Raw genomic sequence first — 18,874 nt, 5'->3', positions numbered from 1 at the left:
ATAATCCATGTAATAACTGCAGCAAGATTGGCGTATGCACAGAATTGGAAAAGTAAAGATATCCCAAATGAATTTGAAATATTGAGGAAAATCATGAGATGCGCAGAAATTGATAAACTAACAAAGGAGCTAAAAAATAAGGATTCAGATTATAATAAAACATGGGACAAATTTTATGGTTGGCTAGTGTTAGGAATATAAGTCACCTAACAGGTATTTGGGTTAGAAATATATAAACCAGGATAAACATTTTAGTACTATATCTTTAAGAGATTGCAAAAAATGCAATTAGGTGTGGTTTCTCAAACAGCCATAAGATGGAGCCAGAAACCTGGGTTGTTTAGTCTGAGTCTCAGAAGAGAGTGTGTCTGAGTGATTATCTCTGTTTCCTTCTGTTGGAAAGTATTGCCGTTGCTCCATTTCTCCTAATTGACTGATATTCATGGATTTGATGTAAGTCTAACACTGAACTGTTTTTGACACTGGACTTTGTTATTGGATTGTCCCTGGACTGAAAACCGACTTATCTTACCTGTGAATGACTTTGGACTGCTTGTTTTGAACTTTGCTTAAACCTTTCTGGAAGTAAAAACCTACATTTACTGTACAGTGTATCTGTGTACTGTGTGTGTATTATTCAAACACTACTCTCAAATATGTCTCCCTGTATGCGTTCATTCTCCTAACGGGGAATTACCTCAACAGCTAGAGATGAAGATTCATGCAAATAAGGAATGATTATAGGCATATTTAATGTATATGGAAATGATGATGAAACATGCAGAAATGCGAATGGGAACTTTCTCTGGGATGTCAAGATGCCAAAAATAATCCAACCTACCAATAAAAGAGAAAATTGGTAGATCACGGTTGAAATGAGGGGTCCTTGGTGCTCTCTGAGCTTGACTGTGTTGTTACAGACATTTCATTAGCCAAACTAGGGAACATCATCAGTGCACCAACCAACCTCAGAGGGCACCAAGGAGCCTTCAGTCCAACTTGGGTCCATTGTGTCAAATTAAGATCTGAGTCAACCAGTATGAATGCAGAAGCAGGGAACCTTTTTCAATCAAAGACCTGTTGTGGTGGAATAATGACAGATGTCAATGTAGAGTGTGTGTAAAAAGCTTCAGGGTGAACAATCTATCTTTCAAAGAAGGAGCCAGAATGAACAGAAGCTGAAACAAATGCATGGGCAAAAGATATTTTTCAAGCATTAGGGCCGTGTTTTTGTCTTTTTATGGTGTGCCAGAATCTAAGAAACGCTATAAAGGTAACTTAAAACAAAATTACTTATCCCAAATACAAAGTCAAGGAAAGGAGATAGCATAGTGGCCCTTTGCACAAATACAAACCCATTATATAAAAGATAGAGAACAATTTGGCTTTAATATGACCCTACAAGAATTAGATAAAATATGGCTAGGAGAGGAAAAGAAAACAATTAGTAAAACATATAAATATATTTTGGACTATAAATTAAAAGAATAGTCACAGAATCTATGACAATTTGGGCTAAAAACATGGGTCATAGTATTGAATTAGATAAGTGGTTAACTAGGATAAAAACAGGTTTATGTAAAAAGTGAGATTTTGTGTTGTTACACGTTACAGTAAACAGACAGCTGTGTTTTATCAATTATAGTTTTATATCCATATAGTGAAACATGGCACAAGTCAGTCTACAAAGTTTGTCCCTTATATCCAAGCTGGATGGATCAAACTATGTTTCATGGTCTATGAAATGTAGTCTACTTCTACGAAGAGAAGGTCTGTGGAACATAATTGAAAACCCACCAAACGTAGAAGAATGGGATTCTGGCGATGAGGAAGATAGTCAAAAGATAGAAGACTTTAAACAGAAAAATGAACAAGCACTTTGCATCATAGGACTAACACTATCTGATCAGCAACTTGTTCATATACACGGAGAGCAAACTGCTGTTGGGTGTTGGCAAAAACTGAGGAGGATTTATGTCCGAGATAACGTTGGTGCTCACATAAATCTAACACGGAAGCTTTTCCGCACTTATGTCCAAAAGAATGGTGATATGCTGAGTCATTTGAATACTATGAAAAGCATTTTCAAGAACTTCATGAGAAGGAGTTAATTTTCTCTGAGCTACACCAGGTCTACATAATTCTATCTTCATTAGATGAAAGTTTTGATGACTACGTAACTTCCCTTGAAATATTGCCTAAAGAAAGCCTAAATTTAACTGATATAACTGGCAGATTGATTGAAGAGGCCAGAAGAAGGCTTGAAAGAGATCAGTTAAGGAGGAGCAACCTCAAAAGGAAAATAATGAATCTCCTACTGCATTCGCAATTAAAAAGTGTTTTAATTGTGGGGAGAGGACATTTTGCAAGATTTTGTAAGAAACCAAAACGCCAGAATGCAAGCCAGAATGCTGTAAGCCAACAAAGAAGAAATAAAATTATGAGTTAGCAATGTATAGTAATGGAGTTGTAAAAATAATTTATGGGTGGTTGACAGTGGTGCGTCCCACTGTATTACAAATGATAACAAAAATTTGTAAAAATGTCCATGAGTTCACAACATATCTCATTGGCAAACGAATGAAAAAATGAAGGCAAAAGGTGAAGGTATTGCTCATTGTTCTAGTATAAAGGAGAACATAACAATGTTATATGTACCTCAACTTAAATTTAATTTGCTTTCAGTTAGAATGTTGGTTAGATTAGGATACATAGTTACCTTTAAGGGAGATACTTGTTTAATTGAAAAAGAAGGTAAGAAAATTACTGCAACTTTAAGAGGTGACTTATATGTGTTAAATGATAATGGTTTAGAGGTGGCTAACACGGTTTATGATAATAAGAAACCTCATGATGAATGTATTCACTTGTTACACCGACAGTTAGGTCATTTAAATTTTAAAATGATTAAGAGAACTGTTCAGCTATCTAAAGGAATAAGTTTGAAACCTTGTAATAAGTATTTGCAATGTTCTGCTTGTAATCAAAACAAAAGCAAAGTTATACCGGCAAATAGAGTTGATGGATTTACTACCAAAGAACCTTTAGAGGTAGTATTTGCCGATATAATAGGTCCTAAAAAGCCAAGTGTAGGTGGTGCTAGATACATATTAAGCATAATGGACCACTATTCTAGGTATGGTTTCTGTTTTCTAATGAAGAGAAAAACTGAAACGTATACAAATTTCTTTAATTGGTTAAAATTTGCAGAGAGGAAAACTAAAAAGAAATTAGTAACTCTTATAACAGATAATGGTACGGAATTTACAAATAATAAATTCCAGAATAGACTTAAAGTGGCAGTTATTCAACATAAAAAGCCTGCACCATATAGACCTCAACATAATGCATTTATAGAGAGAAGAGGCCAAACACTGCAATCAATGGGAAGGACAATGTTATCTGATTCTGGATTACCTGACAATTTCTGGGGAGAAGCTATAATGTGTGGGAATCACATATTAAACAATGTTGTTAATTCAACAACAGGTGAATTACCATTCACTCTGTGGCATGGTAGGAAACCTGATTTGAGTTATATTCACACATTTGGTGCACCAGCATGGGTGCATATCCCTACACAACTCAGGCACAAAGGACAACATAGAGCTAAAAGATTAGTTTTTGTTGGATATCAAGCAAACCATAGATCTTATAGATTCTGGGAACCAGGTACATCTAGAGTATACTGCAGTGCTAGTGCACAATTCCTAGAACATATAGGATGGAATAGATTAGAACAAGATTCAGATAATGTTATTATAGAACACTATAAGAGGCAGAAAGAAAAAACAAGTTATAAGAAAAGTCCAGTTAAAGAAGAAGTCCATGAAGAGCAAATAGAATCAGATCAAGAGGAAATAATTGATCAAGAAGAGATAGATAGTGAAGAACAGGAAATAAAGGAAAGCCCACCTGTAAGTCCTGTTATACCTAGACACACAACGCGTATAACCAGACCACCTGATAGATACCAGGCAAGTATTGTTTGCCAAGTAAATAAAGTTCCTACTAGCATAGATGAACTTAAGATGTATCCTGCTAAGGATCAGGAGAATTGGCAAAAGGCAATGGAAAAAGAGTTAAATTCATTAAAGGAAATGAAGGTTTATGAAGAAACCAAATTACCTCCAGGAGAAAAATCCATTGGATGCAAATCGATATTTAAAGAAAAGACTGGAAATAATGGGAAAGTAACTTATAAGGCTAGGTTAGTAGCACAAGGATTTAACCAAAAAGTATTTGATTATGATGAGGTATTTGCACCAAATCTTAAGGCTACAACTTTAAGAGCCGCTTTAGTATGGGCAGCTAAGAAGAATTATATAGTTAACCATTTAGACGTAGAAACTACATACCTGCATGCACCATTGAAGCATGCAATATATTTGAAAAAACCAATTGGTATAAAAGATAATAAAGTAAATAGCAATGATTATTGGAAACTCAAGAAGAGTTTATATGGATTGAAACAATCTGGCTATGAATGGAACCAATATATTGTGAAAGAATTAAACAATATAGGGTTTAAATCTGGTTTAGCAGATCCATGTATGTTTAAAAGAGAAAATAATGGAACAGTGTCATTATTGTTATTATTTACAGATGATATTGCTTTGATTACTAAGACCAATAATGAAGCTACTGAGATTATTTCATTATTAGCCAAAAGGATAAAATTAAAACATTTAGGTGAAATTAAAAAGTATCTAGGATTGACAATTAACAAAACCACAAAAGGATTTAACATATCTCAAGAGGATAAAATTTGCCAATTAATTAAATTGTATAAAATGGAACTTTGTAAGCCTGCAAAGACTCAAATGAGTCAGGAAATTTGCAAAATTGATCCTCAAAGTCCCAAATTTGATAAGACCATATATCAATCTTTGATTGGTAGCTTATCATATATAAGCAATTGGTCAAGGACAGATATAGCTTATAGTATTAATCAGCTGGCACGATATAATAATGATCCACATCAATGTCATTGGCAAGCATTAAAGAGAATTTTAAGATATCTTAAAGGAACAATGCATCATGCATTGTATCTAGAGCCAAAAGGTGATTTGAATCTTAGTGCCTATGCAGATGCAAGTTTTGCAACTGACATAAACACTAGAAAATCAACATCTGCGATGGTTATATTATTTGGTAAGACACTAATAGGGTGGAGGTCAATCAGACAACAGCATATTAGCTTGTCAATGACGGAAGCAGAATTTTCATGTCTGTCATTACTATGCACTGACTTAATTCTGTACAAACAGTTATTATTAGACATGGGTATAACTGTTAAAGATTCTATTATTGTGTACGAAGACAACCAGGCAGCTATACAGTTAGCTACTAATATTGCTGTAAAGACTAGATCAAAGCATACTGATTTAAGATACTTAAATGTAAGAGAATCTGTTAAAAATGGTCTAATTAAACTTGAGTACTGCATGACAGAAGAAAATATTGCAGACCAGTTTACAAAAGCTCAAGGTGTTGTAAAATTTAAAGAGAGTTGTGATAATTATGATTTAAAGGTGTAAATAGTTATATTATTGTAATATTATTATTATTACCCAAAAGGGGAGAATGTTAGGGATAACATTGTTTACCCTAACTGGTTTGGGTAAAAATAATAAATATGGTATCATGGTTTGTTAGTTAAAGTGTGTGTAACTTTAACTGCAAGAATGTAATTAAGGGTGTGGTTGTAAAAGCACTATATAAGAAGCGAGGCAATTGCAGCTCGCTTTCTCTGGCTTACTGATCCCTAATTACTGGACGGATTGATGACTGCGTTCTTGCTGGAACGGGGAGAGAAAAAGGAGTGTTGATATTTCTCAACGGAGAGAAGATAAAGATTGGACTGATTTATTGTAAGTGAACTGACATTGGCTATTCAACACGGACTTAGCAAATAGAGTATCCCCGACAAGACTTGACTGAAATTGATATATGACTAATGGACCGTTTATTTTGACTATGCTATAATTCTTAAATGGAATAAACTATATTTTTGATAGCACAAGCGTATCTGTATTTTTACTGCGTGTTAACTAGAAAACTTATCTCACACATTTACCTGCCTTCCTATCTGACTTCGCTGCACGTTCTGTTTAGTTTGTTTTCCTTAACACCCGTTGGGGAATCCAGGCTTAACAAGTGGGAACAGATCTGGCAAACAAATTACAAATTAACCATGTCAGTCTCGTATAAAGAAAACTTACATAAAATGGTTCATCGCTGGCACCTACCTCCTGCGAGACTGGCTAAGTTGATGTTCCCCAACCTACCACCCAACTGTTGGAAATGTAACTACGCACAAGGAACATATTTTCACATGTGGTGGACTTGCCCATGTGCTCAGAAGTTTTGGAGAAATATCAGAAATTGGATTTTAAATATAACAAACCAAAATTTAAAACTTGAGCCCGAAAACTTTCTGCTAACTATGATAGATTTAAACATGGAGAAAAATATCAATATTTAATATTGCACATCATAACTGCAGCCAGAATAACCTATGCACAAAACTGAAAACTGTCTTCCATTCCTTCAGAGGATATGGTAATTAAAAAAATACATGAATGTGCTGAGATGGATAGCCTTACCAAATTGTTAAAAAATAAACAAGATAGTGACTCTTATGAAATATGGAACATTTGGTATGAGTAGTTAAATAAAAGGTAATATTTGATATTTGGATAAGTTATGGAAATGACAAAAGACATGCATTTAATCATAAACTATATAGAGAAATTAAAACATTAAAAGAACGAAGGAGTTAATGTAACAAGGCAGATCACATCAATGATAAAGGAAAAAAAAACCATTGCTCAATATATGCTGTAAAATGTATATATGTATGTGTATGTGTGTGTGTGTGTGTGTGTGTGTGTGTGTGTGTGTGTATATAGATCCACATACAAATACCCGCGAGAACCTCAGAAAACATATACTTATACATACATACATACATACATACATACATACATACATACATACATACATATATATATATATATATATATATATATATATATATATATATATATATATATGTTTTCTTAAGTTTTCGTGGTACTTACATGTATGGTGTTCGGCTTGGTTAGGAGTATTTTCCACGTCATTGTAGTTCTTTTAAAGTTGTAGCAATGTTTCAGCAGAATCTCATCTGCCATCATCAGGCTTCTGTATTGTGTCCGTCTGTGGGTCAGACTTTTACAGTGGTTTCAGATTTAAATTTGGGGCAGCCTATTGCTGTGCCAGAATATATATATATATATATTCTGTCTCACCTGTGGCCATGAAGTGAGAGTCCAAATGTCCAAAGGAAAATATACAAACAGAAAAAAACAGGAACAACAGAGTTAACTTTCCTTTGACTGAATTCGTTGTTGGCAGTTTTCCCAGAAGCTGTCAGCTAATTATGATAACGAGCAGCACTATAAATCAGAGATGAATTCCAAACAGGATAAATTGTCCAACTGCAAACGCAAATCAACAAGTTGATCCGAACAGGGCTCCAGAGCTAACACGCCTCCTTATATTTACTGAAGGGGCCTGTCAGTCTCTTTCCTCAGTCCCTGATTCGACGTCTCCTTCCAGTTTGTGCTTGACGTTTCTGCTTCCGTCTGTTCCTTGCATCAAACCAAGATTCTTCGGTTTGATCTTCATCTAAGGGCTCTGGCACGTTCTCCTGATTATCTGCCGACACAGGTGTAAGTAATGAGGAAGGTCCGGGAGAGGATGAGGATTGTGAAACTTCCAGCAAAGCAGGTTCAAACCCCAATGCCCTATCTTCCTCCTCCTCCTGACTCCCATTTATGTCACTCAACAAGGCAGGCTCAAACCTTAATAACAGACCTTCCTCATCACTCGAGCCTATGTCTTCTGACAGAGCAGGTTCAAACCTCCTAGTCACAACACTATCCCTCACCGCAGGGCCCTTCCCCCGAGTCTGACGATCTGGATGCGGTTTTAATGGAAACCGTTCATGGAATCTCCGGATAAGGTCTGGGGCGTGAACCGTAGAAGCATCCTCCCAGGAAAGAGCCTCTGATCCATTCTCCAGCCTCTCGACAAAGTACTGAAATCGTCCTTTCAGCCAAGGAGAATGCCGAATGCTGACCACCATATCATCAACAGCAGGATCATTGCTGGGTACAGATGGAGAAACCGTACCAGCGGGAGAACGGAGAGTACATGATGGGGTGTCAGGAACCAGAAGGGAATGGTGGAAGACAGGATGAATGAGCATGGACTGCAGTAGGGTGAGCCGATAAGCAACGGGATTGATGACCGCCTCGATTGGGAAGGGACCAATGAAGCAATGATCCAACTTCTTAAGCAACCCGGAGATGCTTCGTGGACAACCACACCCTGTCCCCCACAGCCAGCGGAGGCGTTGCCCGATGCGAATGATCCGCAAACCTAAGTCCGCCTTAGCCCGTTCCAATTGTTGGGAAATCAATTGGTGTACCGAATGTAGTTCAGGTAAAAAGTCTCGTGTTTCTGGAACCGGGGAATCCAAGATCGCCAAGGGGAAAAACCTTGGATGGTAACCCACATTTGCGTAAAAAGGCGTCATGTGCGTGGAGGTGTGCTGAGAATTGTTAAAGGCAAACTCCGCCAAGGGGAGATATGTCAGCCAATCGTTCTGTCGATGATTGACAAAACATCTGAGGTATTGGGCGAGGATGCCAATTACTTTCTCAGTCCCGCCATCCGTCTCCGGATGGTGCGCCGACGCCAAACATACTTGCACCCGTAATGCAGTCATTAGGCTCTTCCAGAATTGAGCAGTAAACTGGACACCACGATCCGAAACTACTCTGTCCGGTAGGCCATGCAAACGGAATACATGTTGCAGAAATAGTTGGGCAGTAACACAAGCCGATGGTAACTTCCGACAGGGGATAAAGTGGGCCATCTTGGTTAGCATATCAACCACCACAAGTACTGTCGTATAACCCGACGAAGAAGGCAAATGTGTTAAAAAGTCCATGGAGATTGCCCCCCAGGGTTGATTCGGAGTTGGTAGTGGTTGAAGGAGACCAGGAGGCACACCCGACGCAGTTTTCGCTTGCCGACACGGTACACAGGAGGCGACGTAGGCGAAGACGTCATGCCAGACTCGAGGCCACCAAAAGGTCCTTGTAACCAGATGAAGGGTTTTAAAGAACTCAAAATGGCCCGCAGCTGGGTTGTCATGACATTGGGTCATGATGAGGGCTCTAAGTGTTCTGGTGGGCACGTACAATCGGCCCCGATGTCGTAGCAAACCCTCCTCCAGAGTCCATGGGGAGTCAGGTCCATTTTCCTCCATTCTTTGCTGCGACCAATCATCTAAGCGCTGCGCCTCTCGTACCCGAGCCCTTAAATCCACCGGTTCCTGGATTACGGCCAAAGATTCCGGTGGCAGTACCGTACGTGGAGGAAGGGGGTCCATCTGCTGGGGCTTGTAACAACACCGCCCCAATGGCCACATTGGATGCATCCGTCTCTACCACAAACGGACAATGGGGATCAGGATGCCTCAAGATCGGTTCTGCAATGAAGGCTTTCTTGATGGCCTCAAAGGCCTGTTGCTGCGGGGGCCCCCACTGGAACGGAACCTTCTTGCGAAGGAGCTGGGTGATGGGATCCGTCAGCTTGGCAAAACCCGGGATAAAGGACCTGTAATAATTAGCGAACACCAAGAGACGTTGCACGTCTTTCACTCGACGAGGGGGTTCCCAACTACATAAAGCCTCTATTTTCCGCGGGTCCATGGCAATGCCTTCGGGAGAGATGATATGCCCCAAGAACTCTATGGAAGTCTGGAAAAAGAGGCATTTCTCCAGTTTCGCATAGAGTTTATGCTCCCAAAGACGTTGTAATACCTGGCAGACTTGGCGAAGGTGGCTTTCCCTAGAATTAGAATAAATTAAAATCTCGTTCAGGTACACCACCATGAACCGATCAAGCATGTCCCGTAATATATCATTCATCAAATGCTGGAAAACCGCGGGGGTGTTGGTTAACCCAAATGGCATTACGGTATATTCAAAGTGGCCGTATGGAGTACCAAACGCCGTCTTCCATTCCTCTCCTTTGCGCATACGCACCAGGTTGTAGGCCCCTCAAAGATCGAGCTTGGTGAAAATAGTGGCTTGACCAGCACAAGTGTGTCGTAGATGGTCCACACACTGGAGACTCGGGAACGAAATGGCGTTCTGTGCCCATGCCACCCGAGGATCGTGCAACCGTAGCCAAGCCATTCCGAGAACCAAGGGGAGATGGAGGTCCGATGTGATGTAAAAACTAATCGCCTCCTCATGATCCCCAATGACCAGGTTCAAGTCTCGGATGTGATGTAAAAACTAATCGCCTCCTCATGATCCCCAATGACCAGGTTCAAGTCTCGGATTCACAACATTATATATACATATATACATATATACATATATACATATATACATATATACATATATACATATATACATATATACATATATACATATATACATATATACATATATACATATATACATATATACATATATATATATATATATATATATATATACATATACATATACATATACATATACATATACATATACATATACATATACATATACATATACATATACATATACATATACATACCACTGTAAAAGTCTGACCCACAGACGGACACAATACAGAAGCCTGATGATGGCAGATGAGATTCTGCTGAAACGTTGCTACAACTTTAAAAGAACTACAATGACGTGGGAAAATACCCAAACCAAGCCGAACACCATACATGTAAGTACCCATGAAAACTTAAGAAAACAAATATACATATACATATACATTTACATATACATATACATATACATTTACATATACATATACATATACATTTACATATACATATACATATACATATACATATACATATACATATATATATATATATATATATATATATATATATATATATATATATATATATGTTTTCTTAAGTTTTCGCGGGTACTTAAGCCTGATGATACTTAAGCCTGATGAAGCCTGATGATGGCAGATGAGATTCTGCTGAAACGTTGCTACAACTTTAAAAGAACAACTACAATGACGTGGGAAAATACCCGAACCAAGCCAAATACCATACATACATACATACATACATACATACATACATATATATATATATATGGCAGATGAGATTCTGCTGAAACGTTGCTACAACTTTAAAAGAACTACAATGGCGTGGGAAAATACCCGAACCAAGCCGAACACCATACATGTAAGTACCCGCTGAAAACTTAAGAAAACAAATACATATATATATATATATATATATATATATATATATATATATATATATATATATATATATATATATATATTTTGTTTTCTTAAGTTTTCATGGTACTTACATGTATGGCCTTCAGCTTTGTTCGGGTATTTTCCACGTCATTATAGTTGTTCTTTTAAAGTTGTAGCAACGTTTCAGCAGAATCTCATCTGCCATCATCAGGCTTCTGTATCGTGTCCGCTCTGTGGGCCAGACTTTTACAGTGGTTTCAGATTTAAATTTGGGGCAGCCTATTGCTGTGCTAGAATGGTTTTTCTTCATCCTGATTGGTTGGGAGTCTTGGTCTGTGTTTATTGGTCTCGGAGTTTGCTGTGTTCTGCTTGATTGGTGTCTCTAATATCTTCTGTCTGTTTTTTGGCTCTTTTTGTATCTTGATTGGCTGGCAGCATTGTGTTACTTTATTGGAGGCCTTTAGTGCAGCTTGGCTTCGGGTAAATGGACGGCTATCATTAGTTAGGAAACTAGGTTTCATCTGGGTGCCTGGTTGGGGTGTGTTTGAGCTGGAGGTATCAGGGGGATCTGTTTGTGCCCAGGTGTTTGCCTGGCTTGTGGTGTGGAGATTTTTTGTTTGTGAGTGCAGGCTTCCAAATGATTGACAGTCTGGTGGAATCATCTCTTCTGTTCATGCTTTCTGGTCTTTTTCAATCTCTATGGCTTCTCTGATGATTCTGTGGCTGGGGTTTTCTATAGTGGCTAGGGTTTTGGTGCCATTGAAGTCGATGCTATGACCTGTGGCTTCCATGTGTTGGACTAGTGAGGAAGTGTGTTCCAGCTTTTTGACTGCATTTTTGTGTTCATCCAGGCGGGTACTTATTCTTCTATTGGTCTGTCCAATGTATGTGGCCGGGCATGATGCACAGGGGACTTCGTATATGCCTTGGTTTTCCAGGTCAATTTTGTCTTTGGGGTTTCTGAGGATGGCTGCTATTTTTCTGTCTGTTTTGAAGGCAGTCTTGATGTGGTGTCTGTATAGTATCTTACTAATTTTGTCTGTAGTGCCTCTTATGTAGGGCAGGACAGCTGTTCCATGGGTCTGTTCATCTTCTGGGTCTCTATTATGTCTCAGTGTGTTTTTGTGGATCAAGTTGGTGATTTTGCTTTTGTGGAAGCCGTTGGCTGTCAATATTTTAGTCAGGGTGCATAGTTCAGTCTTAATGTGTGTCTTGTCTGCCAGGCGTTTGGTTCTAGTAATTAGTGTTTTAGCCACGGAGTTTATCTGTGCTGGGTGGTGGTGGGATTGGGCGTTGAGGTAGCGGTTGGTGTGTGTTTTCTTCTGGTATATGGTGTGTCCTAGTGTGCCATCTGTTTTTTTGTAGATTAGTACATCTAGGAATGGTAGTTGTTTGTTTGTTTCTGTTTCCATGGTGAACTTGATTTTGGGGTGTGCGCTGTTTAGGTGTGTTAGGAAATTGTTTAGGTTTTCTTGTCCATGGGGCCAAATCACGAATGTGTCATCGATGTATCTTAACGCTAGTTTGGGTTTGAGGATGGCATTGGCCAGGGCTCTGGATTTGAATTCTTCCATGAACAGGTTTGCAATGACAGGTGACAGTGGTGATCCCATGGGGGCTCCTTCTACTTGTTTGTATCTTTGTCCTTTGTATATGAAATATGTGTTGGTTAAGCAGTGTTCTGTTAGTTCCATGAGGTGTTTAGCTGGTTGGTATTTATTTTTGATGATTTCAAGGGTCTCTTTTATCGGGACTTGAGTGAATAGTGAAACCACGTCAAAACTTACAAGCAGATCTTCTTGCTCCACGTGTAGATCTTTGATCATTTCCAAGAAGTGGTATGAGTTTTGTACATGAGAAGCTGCTGTTTCAGCATGGGGCTGTAGCTCTTTTGCTAGGTGTTTAGCTAGGTTTTGTAGTGGTGCTCCTCTGGAGCTGACTATGGGTCTGAGAGGTATGCCTTCTTTGTGTATTTTTGGGAGGCCGTATAGTTTGGGGCATCTGGAAGATTTCTCTCTGGGTATGATCGTGTGTTGGATCTCGTTGCTTATGTGGCTGGTTATAATTTTCTTCTTGGTTAATTTTTCCAGATATGTGGTTGGGTCTGTGTTTATGGGTTTGTATGTGGAGTCTTGGAGTAGGTCTGTCAATTTTGTTTCATAGTCTTTTCTGTCCATTACTACAGTGGCATTCCCTTTATCTGCTGGGAGGATGATTATGCTGCTGTCTCTTTTCAAGGTTTGTAGCGCTTTAATTTCATTTTGCTGCAAGTTGCTTTTGGGTGGTTTGCTTGTGCATAGGATGTTGGTAACTTGGTGTCTTATTTTATCAGCTTCATCTGTATTTAATTTAGTTAGGCTGGATTCTACTGCACATATGATGGATTCTGTGGGGATTTTTGGGGTGATATAGCATAGTTGAATCCTTTGGTTAGGACTTCTGTTTCTGTTTTGGTGAGTTCTCTGTTGGAAACATTGTACACTAATTGTTTCAGGTGTTGTTGTGAGTTGTTGGGGGTTTTCTTGTCATGTTCTAATTTCTTTAATTTTTTCAAGAGCTTTTCCTGTTTGTAAGTGCTTGCAGATTCAGATCTCCAAGTTGTGAGTTGTTTTATCTTGTCCCAAAGTAGAGGGTGGATTTTGCTGCTCAATTCCAGGTGTAGTGCTAGCAAATCTTTGTTTAACTGATCTAATTGGAATCTCTTACTGTGGAGCTCGTTCCTTAGTAGAGCCATTTCAGTTCTTTTCAGGATACGTTTAGTGGCTGCTGTGCTTTGATGAAACGTTTGGAATTTGGAAAACTTGTGGTTAAATGTAAGGAACAGAAGACGATTAAGGAGGCAAACTCAGATAGAACGAAGGAGGAGGGCGAGTCAATAATTAAGGAAATTAGCACGTTGCCTCAATGAGTATAAAAGGACACAGCTGGTTGGTAACATTTGCCAGGAACAAAGTGACTTATTGAGTGAGGACATTACAGCAAGAAGCTCTGAGGCTTGAGATTATTTACCAGGACTGGTTTGCTGGACAGAGTAAAGATTTATTGCTGTGGACTGTGGATTAAAAGCAGCCGTTATCTTGTGAGACTTCATTCTGTTTAAATTCCTTTTGAAACGGCTGCTTTCTGTTTTGTTCGCTTTAATTTGAAGGGGGAGTCATAACACATATATATGGATCTTTGGTCATTCGGGTTTTCTCCAGCGTAAAATTGGAAGTATTTTGGCGACGTTTTGACAAAATCTCATTCCTCATCTTCAGGCTTGTGTCTTTGGCTTTGTGCTTCTTGGAGTAATGTGAGCTTGCAGCTGTTTTTTCTTTTAACTGCCAGTGGGAGTGCGACTTGACTGGCTGGGGGCTTGGCTGTGTTCTGATTGTCTGGGGGTGTGTTCTCATTGGTTGGGGGCCTGGCTGTGATCTGATTGGTTGGGGGGTTGGCTGTGTTCCGATTGGCTGGGGGTGTGTTCTGTTCAGGTGGGGGCTTGGCTGTGTTCAGGTTGGTCTTAGTTGTCAGGGGTTTTTTGCTGGTGAGCTGTGATCCTGTTGTTTGGCTTCACGTTCATGGTCGTGCCACATCTTCATGTTGGGCGTCAGTTCGCTTCATGTATGGGTCGGAGGGGTTTGAAGCGGGTAGTGATGCAGCTGCGGTACGGTTTCTGGTCCGTGGTCGTGTCTCATCATCTGTGTGGGTGTGAATCTGCTTTCTATGTGGAAGTGTGGTGGTGGCATCTTGTGTGGCCCTCGTGGGTGTGGGTCTGGTGTCATTCATCATGTTGGGTACTCGTCTGTTCATGAGGGCGGGTTTCCAAATGGCTGGTAAGCGGGAGGTGTCATCTCTTTTATTCATGCTGTGTGGGCGTTTTTCTATCTCTATGGCTTCTCTGATTATTCTGCTGCTGAAGTGTTCAGTTTTGGCGATAGTTCTGGTATTTTTAAAGTCAATCTCATGTCCTGTGGCTTTGAGGTGTTGGACCAGGGAAGAGGTTGGTTCTTCTTTTTTGATTGAGTTCTTATGTTCTTCAATGCGTGCACTTATTCTTCTGTTAGTTTGTCCAATGTATGTGGTGAGGCAGGCAGTGCAAGGGATTTCATATACTCCTTGGTTCTCTAACTCGATTTTGTCTTTAGGGTTTCTTAGGATGGTGGATATTTTTCTGTTTGTGCAGAATGCTGTTTTAATGTTGTGTTTTTGGAGGATCTTGCTGATTTTGTCTGTAGTGCCTTTTATATATGGGAGGAGGGCTTTGCCGTTCTCTTGTTCTCTGTCTTGGATTTTGGTTGGGGTTTCTTTTTGGATTAGGTGGGTGATCTTCTTTCTTTGAAATCCATTGGCTGTTAGTACATTGGTGAGAGTGTTTAGTTCGGTTTTTAGGTGTTGTTCATCAGCTAAGCATTTTGTTCTGGAGATGAGTGTCTCAGCTACGGAATTGATCTGTGCTGGGTGGTGGTGTGAGAGTGCGTGTAGATAGCGGTTTGTATGTGTTTTCTTTTGGTAGATGGTGTGTCCTAGGGAGCCATTGGGTTTTTTGTATACCAAGACATCTAGGAAGGGAAGTTGATTGTTAGCTTCTGTTTCCATGGTGAATTGTATTTTGGGGTGTAGGCTGTTGAGGTGTGTGAGGAAGTTGTTCAGTTTTTCTTTCCCATGTGGCCAGATTATGAAGGTGTCATCTACGTATCTGAGCCAGAGTTTGGGTTTGTGATCATATTTTTCATATGATACACAAAGATACACAAAGAAGGAACTCCACTTAGACTAATAGTCAGCTCCATAGGCTCACCTCTACAAAACCTAGCCAAATTTCTCGCCAAACAACTACAGCCCTATGCAGAATCCATCAACTCACATGTAAGAAACTCATTCCAGTTCATCGAGATCATAAAGAAACAAAACTTACAACCCAGCGACCTACTAGTGAGCTTCGATGTCATATCGCTCTTCACCCAAATGCCAATAAAAGAAGCCTTGACAGCCATCCAAAACAAATACAACCCCCCCCCCCAGCACATCCTAGATCTGACCAACCACTGTCTATCCAATACATACTTCACCTACAACGGACAAAAATACAAACAAATAGAAGGAGCACCCATGGGATCACCCCTCTCACCTGTCATCGCAAACCTCTACATGGAACACTTTGAAACACAAGCTCTAGAAAAATATGATCACAAACCCAAACTCTGGCTCAGATACGTAGATGACACCTTCATAATCTGGCCACACGGGAAAGAAAAACTGAACAACTTCCTCACACACCTCAACAGCCTACACCCCAAAATACAATTCACCATGGAAACAGAAGCTAACAATCAACTTCCCTTCCTAGATGTCTTGGTATACAAAAAACCCAATGGCTCCCTAGGACACACCATCTACCAGAAGAAAACACATACAAACCGCTATCTACATGCACTCTCACACCACCACCCAGCACAGATCAATTCCGTAGCTGAGACACTCATCTCCAGAACAAAATGCTTAGCTGATGAACAACACCTAAAAACCGAACTAAACACTCTCACCAACGTACTAACAGCCAATGGATTCCAAAGAAAGAAGATTACCCACCTAATCCAAAAAGAAACCCCAACCAAAATCCAAGACAGAGAACAAGCGAACGGCAAAGCCCTCCTCCCATATATAAAAGGCACTACAGACAAAATCAGCTACAGACAAAATCCTCCAAAAACACAACATTAAAACAGCATTCTGCACAAACAGAAAAATATCCACCATCCTAAGAAACCCTAAAGACAAAATTGAGTTAGAAAACCAAGGAGTATACGAAATCCCTTGCACCGCCTGCCCCACCACATACATTGGACAAACTAACAGAAGAATAAGTGCACGCGTTGAAGAACATAAGAACTCAATCAAAAAAGAAGAACCAACCTCTTCCCTGGTCCAACACCTCAAAGCCACAGGACATGAGATTGACTTTAAAAATACCAGAACTATCGCCAAAACTGAACACTTCAGCAGCAGAATAATCAGAGAAGCCATAGAGATAGAAAAACGCCCACACAGCATGAATAAAAGAGATGACACCTCCCGCTTACCAGCCATTTGGAAACCCACCTTCATGAACAGACGAGTGCCTAACATGATGAATGACACCAGACCCACACCCATGAGGGCCACACAAGAAGCCACCACCACACTTCCACGTAAAAAGCAGACTCACACCCACACAGAAGATGAGACACGACCACAGACCAGAAGCCGCACTGCAGCTGCATCACTACCCACTTCAAACCCCTCTGAGCCATACATGAAGCGAACTGACCCCCACCATGAAGATGCAGCACGACCACGAACTCGAAGCCAAACAGCAAGATCACAGCTCACCAGCTCAAATCCCCCAGTAACTAAGACCAACCTGAGTACAACCAAGCCCCCACCTGAACAGAACACACCTCCAGCCAATCAGAACATGGCCAACCCCCCAACCAATCAGAACACAGCCAAACCCCCAACCAATGAGAACACACCCCCACCCAATCAGAACATAGCCAAGCCCCCACCCAATCAAGTCACACCCCACTAGCAGTTAAAAGGAAGAAGCAGCTGCAAGCTCACATCACTCTGAGAAGCACAGAGCTGAAGACAGAAGCCTGAAGATGATGAATGAGACTTCATCGAAACGTTGCCTAGATACTTCCAATCTTACGCGGGAGAAAACCCGAATAATCAAAGATCTATATATATATGGTATTCGGCTTGGTTCGGGTATTTTCCCACGTCATTGTAGTTGTTCTTTTAAAGTTGTAGCAACGTTTCAGCAGAATCTCATCTGCCATCATCAGGCTTCTGTATTGTGTCCGTCTGTGGGCCAGACTTTTACAGTGGTTTCAGATTTAAATTTGGGGCAGCCTATTGCTGTGCTAGAATGGTTTTTTCTTCATCCTGATTGGTTGGGAGTCTTGGTCTGTGTTTATTGGTCTCGGAGTTTGCTGTGTTCTGCTTGATTGGTGTCTCTAATATCTTCTGTCTGTTTTTTGGCTCTTTTTGTATCTTGATTGGCTGGCAGCATTGTGTTACTTTATTGGAGGCCTTTAGTGCAGCTTGGCTTCGGGTAAATGGACGGCTATCATTAGTTAGGAAACTAGGTTTCATCTGGGTGCCTGGTTGGGGTGTGTTTGAGCTGGAGGTATCAGGGGGGATCTGTTTGTGCCCAGGTGTTTGCCTGGCTTGTGGTGTGGAGATTTTTTTGTTTGTGAGTGCAGGCTTCCAAATGATTGACAGTCTGGTGGAATCATCTCTTCTGTTCATGCTTTCTGGTCTTTTTTCAATCTCTATGGCTTCTCTGATGATTCTGTGGCTGGGGTTTTCTATAGTGGCTAGGGTTTTGGTGCCATTGAAGTCGATGCTATGACCTGTGGCTTCCATGTGTTGGACTAGTGAGGAAGTGTGTTCCAGCTTTTTGACTGCATTTTTGTGTTCATCCAGGCGGGTACTTATTCTTCTATTGGTCTGTCCAATGTATGTGGCCGGGCATGATGCACAGGGGACTTCGTATATGCCTTGGTTTTCCAGGTCAATTTTGTCTTTTGGGGTTTCTGAGGATGGCTGCTATTGG

General features: G+C 40.2%; 2 protein-coding genes across 3 annotated transcripts in view; one reads left to right on the top strand and one right to left on the bottom strand.

Annotated features, from left to right (window-relative positions):
• LOC113427813 (uncharacterized) overlaps window positions 1-18,874 on the bottom strand; it is a 142,110-nt gene that overhangs the window by 47,880 nt on the left and 75,356 nt on the right. The gene's annotated exons all lie outside the window — the stretch shown is intronic.
• The window catches only part of LOC113431380 (uncharacterized), a 60,179-nt gene that overhangs the window by 13,761 nt on the left and 27,544 nt on the right, over window positions 1-18,874 (top strand).

The sequence above is a fragment of the Notechis scutatus genome, chromosome 2, assembly GCF_049901735.1.
Source record: "Notechis scutatus isolate UNSWTSFEM ecotype Mainland chromosome 2, rNotScu1.2, whole genome shotgun sequence".
NCBI classification, from domain to species: Eukaryota; Metazoa; Chordata; class Lepidosauria; order Squamata; family Elapidae; genus Notechis; species Notechis scutatus.
Note: the sequence above shows the minus strand (reverse complement) of the source record. Positions and strands in the feature narration are given on the sequence as shown.